The sequence below is a fragment of the Pteropus medius genome, unplaced genomic scaffold (genome assembly GCF_902729225.1).
Source record: "Pteropus medius unplaced genomic scaffold, Ma_sr-lr_union100, whole genome shotgun sequence".
NCBI lineage: Eukaryota > Metazoa > Chordata > Mammalia > Chiroptera > Pteropodidae > Pteropus > Pteropus medius.
The window spans coordinates 1083609-1094748 of NW_024349519.1; the positions used below are offsets into that span (position 1 = coordinate 1083609).

At 36.8% G+C, this 11140-nt stretch overlaps 1 protein-coding gene and 1 pseudogene across 2 annotated transcripts in view; one reads left to right on the plus strand and one right to left on the minus strand.

Annotated features, from left to right (window-relative positions):
• SPATS2 (spermatogenesis associated serine rich 2) overlaps positions 1 to 11140 on the minus strand; it is a 91153-nt gene that overhangs the window by 79692 nt on the left and 321 nt on the right. The window contains exon 2 of one of the 2 annotated variants that reach the window (XM_039882111.1): positions 10329 to 10411. The gene's annotated coding sequence lies outside the window, so the exon portion shown is untranslated. Of the gene's footprint in view, positions 1 to 8840; positions 8861 to 10328; positions 10412 to 11140 lie in introns of those variants that run through there. The other variant, XM_039882113.1, reaches the window with a different exon arrangement.
• Positions 3342 to 3460, plus strand: LOC120618673 (uncharacterized; annotated as a pseudogene).

Consider the following 11140-nt stretch of genomic DNA (forward strand, 5'->3'; position numbering starts at 1 on the left):
AAGTGTCAAGGTAATGAAAAAAACAAGGAAAAACTGAGAAACTGTCACAAACTGGGGGACACTAAAGGGACGAGATGGCTCTCTGCAATGTGGCATCCTGAATTGGATCCTACAAATTTTTAGGACATTGGTGAAAAAACTGGGGAAATCCAAATAAAGTCTATGGTTTAATACTATCATACCAATGTTAACTTCTTAGTTTTGATAACATGTACTACGGTTATGAAATATGTTAACATTAGGGGAAGCTGGGAGAAGAGTACATGAGAACTCTTTGTACTATCTTTACCCTTCTGCATATCCAAAATTATTTCAAAATAAAGGCTTTTTTAAAAAAAGCAATCCGGCAGTATTCAACAAAATTTTTAGAAGAATGTATGTTTTCACTCAGCAATTCACTTCCAGGAACCTAGAGAAACACTCACATATGTCCAACAAGAATATAAAAAAGTGTTCATTGAAGCATTGATCAGGAAAAAGTGTTTTAATTAATCAAATAATAGCCAATGTTGTAAGTGTGTAAGTTTATTATTCACAATTAGTAGTAGGAGTGTAAATTGGTAAAGATTTTTTTTGAAGTAATTTAATGAGCAAGAAAGTAAATAATAGATGTTTGTGTGTATCCATTAATTGGGAAATGGTTAAATAAAATGGTATATGTATATTATGGAACAAATACCATGCAGAGGTTAAAATAAAATGGATCTGTACATACATGATGTGAAAAAAAAATCTCCAATACATATTAAGTTACAGAATATATAAAAATCATAAAAATAACCATACAAAAAAATGTTTTATATAAATATGTAAATGTAACTGGAACAATCTGAAAAGGGCTTATAACAGGATTACCTCTGGAGAGAGGAATGTTATTGAGGAAAGTTATTATATGAGAAGGAATAATGTTAAGGATCAAGGACCTTTCACTTTTCACTCTACGTATTTCCATATGCATGAATTTTTTCAATATTCAAAAATTACTTTGCAATAAAAAGGAGAAAAATAAGCAATTCATACACTATAAAAAGTCTTGTATCAGCAGAGAATAACTGTGGAAAGATACAGAAGAGAAAGTACTATCAGTGATTGCCTTTGGGAAGAACTGAGGAAATTGTTTTCACCATTTACTACTGTACTATTCAAGTCTGTTTACCATGCACAGGCACTGCTTTAAAAAAATTAAAGTGCATTTTTAAAAGTACACTAAGATAAGTACTATTATGAAAGTATATAACAGATTAAAAAGCCCAAAAGGAGTGTTTGGCCTGCCTGAGAGACTTCAGGAAGGCAAGTCACCCATAGACTTAGAAGACATTCCAGGCAAAGTTTAGGCAAAGGTATAGAGGCATCACAAAAGACAGGAGAGTTCGAAGCTGAGGCAAATAAAAGAAAGCTTGGGAGCACGGTGGGGGAATTCAGGAAGGATATGAATAATCGCCAGTTCCTGAAAGCATACACTTCCCCCACTTTGCTGCCTTTTCCAAGAAAATAACCAAATTTAGACTTGCATACAGTTTTCTGTCATTCTGCTTAAAGCTACTGCTCCACTCCAAAACATGAAATAATGAAAAGACTACATCTACCTATAAAACTAGCAAAATATACTCATCAGTTCAAGATGGTATAATCCTGACTACATTGTAAAATTCTAATTAGTAATTACTTTGATCTTTTATTCTCATTTATCTTCTTTTGACTAGCCCGTATAACCAAGTTGTAATAAGCATAAAAACATGACAATACATCAACTGCATACCAGTAAACATAAAAAGTAGGCTTCTCTGACCCAGTTTTCAAAAATTGTGTTATTTATAACATATGTCTCATAACAGAGTAGAATAAAGAAAGATGATCTAAATCTCAGCTATAACTAGATGGCACCACAGCAGGTCTTCAAATAATGTCCTTTCGTTCAACACCATTTTGTTATAATGTTGATGAGATACCATAGGAACTTAACTCTTGTTTATATCAATTAGCTTATGTTAAAATGATTTTGTTATGCATCGCTTCACTTAACATCATAGAACTTATCAACAAAATTAAGTAAGGACTTACTATACTATTTCTGCCAAAGATAACTGATTTTTGCTTATGTGTTTCTAATTTCTTGATTTGGGGGCATCAATTAAAAGCAAAGTTATCAACACTGACAGAGTCTAAACTTTACTCACAACAAATGCACGGACACATAGCTGAGAGTCATCAAACTAAATTAACAGAGGTCACTCAGTCCAGAGGAGTCCCTGAAACCCCGCCTCCCCCAACTTGTGGCTGCACCCAAGCCACATCCAGGTATATCCTCAGCGAGTCAGGTGCTCCTTGCTGAGCAGCACCTGGACTCACACTGGAGGCAGTTGGCCTTGGTTTCCAGCATGGCCTTTTGAGGCAACTATAAGCACAGCATCTATGGGTTGCTTGCTGAATCTTAACAGGTGGCCCTGGAGGGGTAGAGGCGTGGGCTAAATTTGGCCTGCAGCTGAACCCCTCTCTGGACTGTGCCACTGGACATCTACCTCACAAATCCATATTAATAAGACTGGGAGACTTAGGAGCTTTGCTTAGTACATAGAAACAGACACGGAAAGGCAGCCAAAATAGGAAGACAAAGAAGCAAAAGCCATATAACAGAACAGAACAGATTCTGGATATAATGGAGTCAAGTAATCTAAAAGATGCAGAATTCAAAACACAGGTTATAAAGATGCTCAATGAACTACAATGGGAAGTGTAGATAAATTCAGTGAGAACTTCAACAAAGAGATAAAAAACATAAAAATGGAAATGGAAAGTACAAAAGGGAACCAGTCTGAAATGAAGAACACATTATCTGAGTTGAGAAGTATATTAAATGGAATAAACAAAGGAATAAACAAAGTGAATTTAAAAAAGGATCAAATGCCCTATCTAGAGGATGGCAAAGCCAAAGACACGCAATCAGAATGGCAAGAGATAAGATGCCAAGACTATAAAAATAATTTAAGGACTATATGGGATATTAGTCAGGGTCCAAATATGTGATTGGCGTAACGGAAGAAAATCAAGATGTTAAAACAGCGGTTTGAAGAAATAATGATGGAAAACTTCCCTAATCTGGTGAAGGAAATGGACATAAAACCTCAGAAAGCTCAGAGAATTCCAAAAATCAGGGATCCAAAGAGGCCCATACCAAGACACATCATAATTAAAATGCCCAAGGTTAAATACAAAGAAAGAATATTAAAAGCAGCAAGAGAAAAACATATAGTTACCTATAAGGGAACATCTATATGAGTGGCAGCTCATTTCTCAAAAGAAACTATGCAGGACAGAAGGGCTTGGCAAAAAATATTCAACACGCCTACGGCCATGCTACCCTGAACAAGCCCAATCCCGTCTGATCTCGGGAGCTAAGCAGTGTCGGGCCTGGTTAGTACTTGGATAGGAGACCACCTAGGAAGACCAGGTGCTATAGGTGTAAAAAATAAAAAAAAAATAAGGGATTGTATTATTATATATATATATATATATATATATATATATATATATATATATATATATATATGACCCTAACAGGATGAAGACCCAGGATCTACATCCAAGAATACTGTATCCAGCAAAGCTATCATTTAGAGTTGAAGGACAGATAAAGAGCTTCATAGACAAAAAATAAGCTAAAGGAATTTTCACCACCAAGCCAATATTACAGGAAATGTTGGAGGGACTTCTTTAAGAAGAAAAAACAAGTATCAAAAACAGGAATAAAGAATGGTAACAACTATATTCCTACCAATAAGTACCTTAAATGGAAAAGAATTAAGTGCTCCAACCAAAAGACAGAGTGGCTGAAAGCTAAAGAAAACAATCCCCTACATATGCTGCCTACAAGAGATTCACTTCAGATTAAAAGACATACACAGACTAAAAGGAAGGAGATGGAAAAAGATATTGCTTTGATGGACCCAGAAGGTATTTAAGTCACACAGAAAAAGATAAACACTATATGATTTCACTTATATGAGGAATCTAAGGAATAAAAAGAACAAACTAATCAAAAACAGACTCACAAATATAGTGGACAATTTGGTAACGGACAGAGGGGAGGGGAATTTGGGGGCTGAGAGAATAGGGTGAAGGGTTAAAGAAGTACAAATTAGTAGCTGATGGATGGTCATGGGGATGGGATGGACAGCCATAGGAAATGCAGTTAGCATTAATACATTGGCTAGGTGGAGGGTCAGGGGAAGGAGGGAGCAATTGGGGGGATCATTTTATGAACTATATAAACGTCTAACCAATGTACTGTATACTTGAAACTAATTAAAATAAATAAAGAAAAAAAAAGAAGAGATGAAATACTGCCATTTGCAACAACATGGATGGACCTTGAAATAATCATATTAAGAGAAATAAGCCAGACAGAAAAAGGTGAAAATCACATGATATCACTTATATGTGGGATATAAACCTAAAAGCAACAAATGAACAGGACAAACAGAGACACTTGGACATGGACAGTGGACTAGTGGTTACCAGAGGGTAGAGGGGATGGAGGAGGTGACGGGGGGGAGGTTTTAAATCATTTCTTCAATTAAAAAAATAAACAAACTAACAAACAATGCCGGGTCAGTGCACCAGATTTGAGCTTTTTTTTTTAATGTTGATAAAATACAGTACCTTCATAACCCCTCTCCCCAACAACTTTATGTCCAGCTATCTATAATCCAACTTATTAGCAACTTCTATGTAATATGACTGACAGATTTGTGCTCTTAACTAACATGTTATATAGCTTCTTTACATTAATAAGAAATTAGAAGAAAGATATTACAATATGGGAATATTGTAAATATACTATCAGTCTACGTCCATGCTACCCTGAACAAACCTGATCCCATCTAATCTCGGAAGCTAAGCAGGGTCAGGCCTTGCTTAGCTTGGATAGGAGACCACCTAGGAAGACCAGGTGCTGTAGGCATAAAAAAAATAATAATAATAAATAAAAAAATAAGGATTGTAAGCTGACAAGGTCCTTGCAATCCGTGAGGTCAACCAAGGACTGCCTTGCCCTTAAAAAAATAATATAACCATAAAAATATGTGTGTGTGTGTGTGTGTATGCTATCTGTATTAGCCTGATAATAACTAACACCATTTGATACTTGAAATCCACATTTCAAGGATCAAAAAGTTCAAGCTGACAAGAAGTTTAATGATATACTTGGGGCTATTTCATAATGTGTAGAGTGTGAAAGGGTGATGTGTTCTCAGCATTACTGCCCAATCAAAAATGTAATCATATAAAAATTGAATTCTACTCAATCTTACTTAAATGTTAAGGTTTCAGTTAACAAGCAATCAGAATGAAGGCACTAAATAGTGCCTTTTTCAGGAGCTTTTTCTACTTCATCAAATTAGATGCCCAAACACAAATTTTGTCATCATTGTTGCTGCATTATTTCATGCGCTCCCAAATTACATGACATCACATAATAATACCTTGTAGTCTAACTTATAGGATCAACATAACATTATGGGCAGATGGACCAAGGACAAATGTCAAATATCAACTTGTAAAAGACTAACATTAAATACAGCCTTTGGATAGCGACAGAAGCAAAGATTACCCAACTAAGCCTTGTTTGAAGCATTGTCCACTTAACAAGGAATTAGGTCACCATCTCAAGAAACCTAGTAGGTAATAACTAGCAAGCCATAACAAAACATCAAGTTTGTGTCTAAACTCAATGGTTAATTTAATCTGAGGTGGTTCTGTACCACCTACCACTCAGGTACCCTACTTTAGCTTCTTGTCATTCCATGTTAGTCACAGACAAGCAGACAAATTTCACTGTTTTCATCAAACGTGAGGGAGCTTCTTATGATGAAACCCTTGTATTGAGGGCTTGTGCAGGATATGCAGGTAAGCTATGAAGGCAATTTACTATAAAGATGTAAGAGGATAACCAAAGTTAGCAGAAGAGTCACTTCCACCACACGCTAATGCACATTTTGAATCAATGTAACAGTAAAAGATAACCAGGATGAGCCAGTAGTGAGCTGACCACACTGGCATGTAATCGGAGACCAAGCGGATATTTAAAGTATTGCTCTACTACTGGCAGTAGCCTTAAAACAATAGCAAATCATTTACTACTGGACAGACCACATAAACTTAAGAGAAGAAAGACTGCAAGTTTTACAAAGGGGTCTTTTCAGTCCTATACAGGTCAATAGGAAGTAACACCAATGGCAGCATCTTCAAGAACAAAAGACATCTTCACTTACTGATCATGACTCATCTACAATCACATAATGGCCTCATCACATACCTCCCTCTTCTCAGTCCCAATACCCCTTAACCAATTCTAAAAAAGAAAACACACAAACACACACACACCTTCCACAACTAGTAATCATGTCATTTTGCTAATTAAGTAATGTAAAAATCCTCCTTACCAGCAATCTAAGGTTATTATTTACGGATTGAACTAGTGAGAATTCCCAGGTAACCCTTAACTACAAATTAGTCATAGAACAATGACTGCAGAAGTTGCCTTTAAACTAATGGCTATAGCCTCAGACCCTACACTGCAGAATGTTTTAAGGGCCTAGCACTGCTGCAGAATCTGTGTAGAAGATGATATATATTTCAGGAACCCACTGCTACAGGCCACCATGGTAGATTTGAACATGGAAATTAAATGCTGGCCTCTGGCCAATCCTTAATATCCAGTATCCTAAGAAAATGTGTTTACAAACTTTAAATCTTTAGAAATATTTCAGAACCAACAGACCATCTCCAAGGTAACTGTGGGCTCGCCAGGTCTCTTATGAGGCTCCCAAATAATGGCACATGAGCCTGAAGTCCCTTTATAACTTAATAATCTCAAGAAGCAAGATGCAGGGATAATTAACCTCCTTGTGACATTTAGAAAAAATGAAATGGGAGATCGGACCCATCCTAAGACATAGTTCACTGTCAGTCTACAGCTATTTCAACCTATAATATTTGGTACTATATGACAACTCTCTCACATATGAAGGGAGGGAAAGAAAATGGAGTCAAACAAATGACTTCAGCCAATTTTACTTCCTGTATTATAGCTACCTTCTTGAAATATTTAAAGCATATAGCAGGCACTCAAACTTTTTTTAACGAATGAAGAAGTGATACCAAAAGCAGTAACCAGTAGCTCATACATGTAAAACACTGTTAAATGAGAAAAGTACCCTGAATTTCAATCAAAGGCAGCAAAGTAAACTGAAAATGCTCTACATTATTGACACAATCTTCAGATACACATACAGATAATGTTCTTAAGATGATTACCCACATTTATAGGTGTGACTAGAAAGATCTGCATATAACAAATGGTTCTTTCCACACTGGATATATTTCACACTTTAGAACAGAAATTCCCATTTTCTTCATCACCTGAAATGTCTAAAAGATTTTCAAAAGTACTTTTATTGCTAAGTTGAAATGTATTTTAATGTGTTTTCCAGATGTCATGATACATAAATATAAGTAGGCAGAAGCCAAGAGAGAGCCATGAAAACTGGGTAAATCATTCCTTTTGAATCATTTCCAGTACCAGAGTCCTGCAAACAGTACAGAAAAAGTCAGCAGAAGAAACATCATCCCTCAAACATAAGGCCAAGTGCTACCTTCAGGTGAACACATAATAAAACCACCATTTACAAGTAACCAAGCTTCCTCAAAAATTTTAACATGGATCCAGAAATCTCACTTCTAGGAATATATCCAAAAGAACTGAAAGCAAGGACTCAATCAGATATTTACACACCAATGTTCACAGTAGAATTATTTGCAATAGCGAAAAGGTAAAAGCAATTCAAGTGTCCACTGACAGATGAATGGATCGACAAAGTGTGGTAGACACACATACAATGGAATATTATTCAGTCCTAAAAAGGAATGAAATCCTGACACAGGCTAAAACATTGATGAACCCTGAAGACATGAGCTAGACATGAATGGACAAATACTATGATTCCATTTCTATGAGGTACCTAGAGTAGTCACCTTCATAAAGACAGATCAAGATAGAAGTAGAATGGTGGTTGCCAGGGGCTGGGGGAAGAGAGGAATGGGGAGTTATTGTTTAACTGGTGCAGAATTTAGGTTTAGAAAAATAAAAATGTTCTGAAGATAGATGGTGGTGATGGTTACACAGCAATGTGAATGTACTTAATGCCATTGGACTATACACTTAAAAATGGTTTAAATGCTAACTTTTATGTTATGTATATTTTCTCATATTTTTTTAAAACTAACCAAGCAAGAACAATGGTCAAACTTTTGTGGCAAAAACATACAAAGAGAAGTGGTAAGAGTGTTTAACAGGCATGCTTCACTGTCATCCTCCAGAGCCTGGATTACTTACCTGGAAGTCAAGACCTGAGAACAGAGGGATGGACATGCCATTTTCATGTTGCTACAGATACATACCAGGCAACTGAAGAAGCTGAATTATATTCTATAAGAGGTCATTCACTAAATAATGAATGGGCTCTACTTTCCAACAACTAAATCAGGAAGAAAAAAAAAAAAGCAAACAACTTTTCCTTCCAGTCTCCAATGGAAGTAGAAAGATTCTGAAAACACCAATTTTACTTCTAACAAAGAAACACAGTGGATCCTAATAAGTGACTTTTAAGTTCCAAATTTTAATATGGTGGCTCTACGGTGGGAAACTGCAAGCCGCAATTAAAAGTAAAAAAAATAATAATAATAGTATATACAAACTTCCTTCACTGCCATTATTAAGTGACTTTGTACAAGTTAATCTTTCTGAGTCTCATCTGAAGAATGGGGATAATGCTTACAAATACCTTTTAAGGGTTGCTTGAAGATCTTATAAGGTAATACATATAGAACATACAGAGTTCAGTGCCTAAAATACATAAATATTGAAGAAATAAAAATTCCCTCCTCTCTTGCCATTTAGTATCTGTAGCCCTATGCTACTCCTGGATCAGCCTCCAGGGACTGTGCTGATGTTTTGGCCATGGCTCCTCCCTTGGGCCCCAGCTGTTTCTCTCAGTTCTGGCTGTTTCACTCCGGTTTCTAAGACAATCTTGTCTATATTTAGATATAATGCCAGTACCAACTGTGGACTCAACAGGTGTTTGGAGGGCACTTGAGCACTCAGCAGTTTTCTATTGTTTTCCAGAGTGGATTGGTTTTGGTTTCACAACTGGCTGTCTTGACTTCTACAAGGAAGAGTGCCACATACGCAACAGTACTTCAACGTACACTAGACTAAAGAGAAAATTAAGTGCTCACAGGACAAACCCTTAGCAAGATATTTTAGCCCTATTATCAGGAACCCAGAAGATCTGATAATCATAGCAGTAAACATTCAATAAACTCTACAGATGTAGCCCACTACCCCAATCTTCATCTAAATCACTATTATTATAGCAGACTCAAGTTTCAACCAATTCGTGCTGCTTGTACTACAACCAAGATTGGAGGAGTGAAAAAGCAGGAAGGACCACCAGGCAATGAAGATTTAATGGCATCCAAGAGCTGGGTGAGAATTCAGCTTTATTTACTAACTCTGTGACCTCAGTATTTTATTTCACCTCTTAATTTATAAAGTAGGAAAGAATTGTGAGGATCAAATTAAATGAAATAATGCATGCAAAACAATCTCAGCACCTTGCCTGGACCACTGGAAAAGGTCAAGAAAGAGCCACATTATCACTGAGGACTCTGCACTCATTTCTTGCTTTGTTCGGTTTTTATAACACCTAAGTGACAATTCAGATGATTATTTTTAAACCTTTATAAACTGGCCTAATGCTACTGTCCGAGACCTAGATGAAAAATATAAACTGATGAATTTCAAGAAATCTTAGATGAGTCAGCAAAACTTAATGCCCAACAAATAAAAAGTTTAACATGGACTATTTATGAACACATAATGATAACTACAATTTCAAAATCAGCAATCTTCTATGTAATACCGTGCAAAATTTAGTCTGGAAATCCAAGCATCAAGGATATGCAAAGATCATAATGCCAGAAATACTTTCCCTCAATATTTTCAAATCACTTTAATTCGAACTGAAAGGTATAAGTAGCCTGGTAATTTGAAATTAGTATCAAGAATTTCTTAAGGCAGCTCCCAAACTCTCTCCCACAAGTATAAAACCAGTAGCAGATGGTATGTGAACATTTCTCAGTGAGAAACTGCAATCCTAACAAAGTACAGATAACTTCGATTTTATTAAGACTATTCATCACCTTTTGGTCTAAATGAAAACAAACTCTTGATTTTCCACAAACACCCTGAACTCTTTATTATAACTGACCTGAGTCAAAGCAAGATGCCTATTTTTGGTGATCTGTCTTCTCCTGCTTCATTAACCACAGGTAAATTATGTATAGTAACCTGCTGAAGAAAGGAGAAATAGATATTACAGGCATGCTTTATCAATGAAACGGGACTATAAGTGATAACCAAATTATTTTAAAAAGCATCTTGTACTTCTTAGCAGAGGGTCAAGCCTGAGAAAGATCCACCTTCTAAAAGAACCCAATCATACTGGATGAATTAGAAAGATGCCACTCTAGTCCAACTACCCTACCTATACTCTAACTGGATCTACCCTTCTGCTTTAACTCAAGCCCCCCAACACCTATTTCTCTGCCGCTTTGCCTTATTTTCCGTTCCCTCCCCCGCCCCTATTCCAAGAATGCCCTTATTTTCAAATCCCACTTTACCCCCAAATCTTAAGGACCTCGGGCACCCACGCAGATGACCTTACGCATCCCTACTGCATTCCCAATTCATTATACTTCTCATCCCAAACGATCCATCTTTCATTCTTTTCCATCTCTCGTTGTTTCTTAAAATCTAATACCCCAGACACAGTCACACCAAGAGTCCCCCCACAATCCATTGTTTTCCCGGCCTATGCCTCTGGAAACACTCCAACTCGGACCTGTGCTTCGGCCCGCCCCACTGACCCTGGAAACCTTTCACCAGTTGGGCATCCCATGTCTCAAGGGGCTCACGTCCCCTTCTTCTCCGTACCCCAACCCCCAACAGCTACCCCTTCCCCCCAGTGCCCCTCGCTCTTCAAGCTCGTTCTGATGCATCTCTGTTGCCCCCTTTATCCTC